The sequence below is a fragment of the Osmerus mordax genome, chromosome 4 (assembly GCF_038355195.1).
Source record: "Osmerus mordax isolate fOsmMor3 chromosome 4, fOsmMor3.pri, whole genome shotgun sequence".
Classification (NCBI taxonomy): Eukaryota; Metazoa; Chordata; class Actinopteri; order Osmeriformes; family Osmeridae; genus Osmerus; species Osmerus mordax.
In genome coordinates, this window is record NC_090053.1 from 10,089,763 (window position 1) to 10,092,774 (window position 3,012).

The window sequence follows — 3,012 nt, forward strand, 5'->3', positions numbered from 1 at the left end:
GTAGATCGTAGTAGTAACGACAGTGAGGATGGAAAAGATCTTCCAGTCAATGTGGCTATTGCTAACCCTGACCTGAGCCTGGGGCGAAGGAGGCAGGGATGAAGTGGAGGCGGTTAGCTCTGAGGGCTGCCAACAACTTCCCCCAGGACCTGCTGTTTTGTTTGATGACACACAGTCTGGTGTCCGAACCCCCCCTGCATCTCTTTCTGAGGCAAATTGCTTAAAACTTTTTTAACAGAGTACCTGGTTAGGGATATCGTCGAGGAAACCAATCGGTACGCCTCACAGTTGCAAGACAAAACCGCGCCAGGAGTGGTGGGTTGCTATAAGCAAAGCTGGCTAAGTGGCTACCCACAAACAGAAGAAATGTACTCATTTCTAATGGCAATAATGGGTGTTGTGAAGAAGTCCTCTTTGAGAGAGCACTGGAGCACGGATCCCATGCTAGCCACTCCTTTTTTTCGCTTCCCTGTTCACACAGGACGGTTTTCTCCTTCTCCGTTGTCTTCATCAGGACAACGAAAGGGCAGATGCAAGTGCTCTTATTTGGTCCTTTCAAGGATCTCTGATGAATCCTTGATGCTGTGGAAGGGTAGGCTGCGCTTCTGTCAATTCAGCAAAAAGGCACATGTTCAGAGTTAAGTTCTTTGTGTTGTGTGATGTAAGTACTGGCTATGTTCATGACATGCTCATATGCACAGGATCCACAACACACATCCAGCATCATGATGAGCTTGGGTTTTCTGGGTCTGTTGTCATGACCTTGCTTGCTCCACACCTGAGGAAAGGCCATGTACTGTACGTGGACAACTGGTACAGCAGTCCAACCCTCTTTCAGCATCTTCTGTCTCTTGGGACAGGTGCCTGTGGGACTGTGCGGTCCAACAGGAAGGGGATGCCACCTTTCACCTGTAAAATGAGAAAGGGAGATGTTGAGTTCAAGGAGAACGGTCAACAGCTTGCAGTGAAGTGGCATGACAAGAGGGATGTGCATGTCATTTCCACTGTGCATGCATCTTCAATGGCTGCCACTGGAAATGTGGACCGTGTCACCGAAGAGGGAATTGTAAAGCCATGCTGTGTCCTGGATTACAATAGGAAGATTGGAGCCGTAGGTAAGAGCGATGTGCTCAATAGCTATGTACCCTGTGAACTTTTTTCATCTCCATGACAATGCATTGTTCACCCATCTTTTTTCTCTCTTTCATGCAGGGAAGACCATACCTGACCAGGAATACAAGATGAACCTGATACGGGACTTGAAGTGCACCACACAGCTCGGCGATCATCAGCTGGTGGCCGTCCTGCCTTAGACAATCCTCTCCGTCTGACGGGCAGGAACTTCCTTTCTGAGGTTCCTCAGACTGAAACTCCGGGCAGCAGGACCAGGAGGCGATGCAAGGTCTGCATGTCCACCACACGTCCGTGCAGCGGTCCCTTGTGTGCAGCCCCATGTTTTGAGGAGTACCATACTCTCAAACATTATTGAGCACAGTATCACCATCTACCTTGGCCGCTGAGCGGGATTTAAAAGCCAGCGGTTCATACAGCAAGTTTTCGGCTGTATCACTTTCTTCCTTGGCCTTTGCAAAAACACAAAAAAGCACATCATTTTTGGTTTGTTGTTTAGACATTGTTCAAGAGGTCTATTGTTGTTGTCGTCCCCCTGTCCCTCCCCCCAAAAACACACAAAAAAAAATTATATTTCTGTTTAGACATTGTTCAAGATGTCTAATATTGTTGTTGTTGTTGTTGTCACCAAGAAACATTTTTTATTTTATTTCTGTTTAGACATTGTTCAAGATGTCCTGTTGTTGTCGTCCACCCCCCCCCCCCCCCACACACACACACACACAGACAAAAGCTCATGTTCTTCCTGTTTCAGATACAATACACATAGTTGTTTCATCAGTGTACTAATTATTCTTTCTGTTTCAGACAGACTTCTAGATATCCAGCCATTGTACCATCATGCATTAATTATTCTTTCTGTTTCAGACAGACTTCAAGATATCCAGCCATTGTACCATCATGCACTAATTATTCTTTCTGTTTGACAGACTTTAAGATAACCAGCCATTGAACCATCATGCACTAATTATTCTTTCTGTTTCAGACAGACTTCAAGATACCTAGTTGTTTCATCATTGTGTACAAATTATTATTTATGTTTCAGACAGACTTCAAGATATCCAGTTATTGTACCATCATGCACTCATTATTCTTTAACAACAAGAAGCAAACATTCTACCTTGGCCGCTGAGTGGACAACCTAGAACCTGTAAGTTTTCCAGGAGCTTGCTTGATCGCCTTTTTGTGAGGGGTCAGGGAATAATTTTCCAGTCTTGCCTATATTGGCTCAAATGGGTGGACTGGTTTTTCGATTCCCTCTGGAAAAGCGGTTCGTTAATATGTCAAATAAATGTAATCGCTTATAAATACGGAAGTAATGTGTCTTTTGTACATTTAGAGAACTGTACCATTGTATCTAGCACAGTACGGTATGGGTAAATTCCTACTGAGTTGGTAATGCAGTCCAAATCATGTTCACAAAATAAGTTACTAGATGGAAGCCAGCTAGAGAACACAAAATGATGCATAACAATCAAGTTATACTGACTACATGCATCTGCATTATTATGTATTTGTTATAATCCGACTACACAGACTACATAACATAGCCTAGTAAATAAGCATCAGATAGATAGTTGAATGACACTTTACTACACAACAAACTAGCTAGTTTGGCAAAAATATCACCTCGTGAAATACAACAGTTCATGCTTTCATCTCAGCATCGTGCAATATATATAGGTGGTATAACTTGAGTTGAACAAATACTAAAATAAGCTGTTTTCCGGCTTTTGGGAGAGTTGCCTAGTGGATATTCTGAGTCATTGGCATATTTGCTAACTTTTTTCAAAATGCAAAGACTAAGTGTACATTTACCCAAATATTCTCATCTTATGTTTACATTAACTTGTTTTACAAAAAACATAACCATACACCATC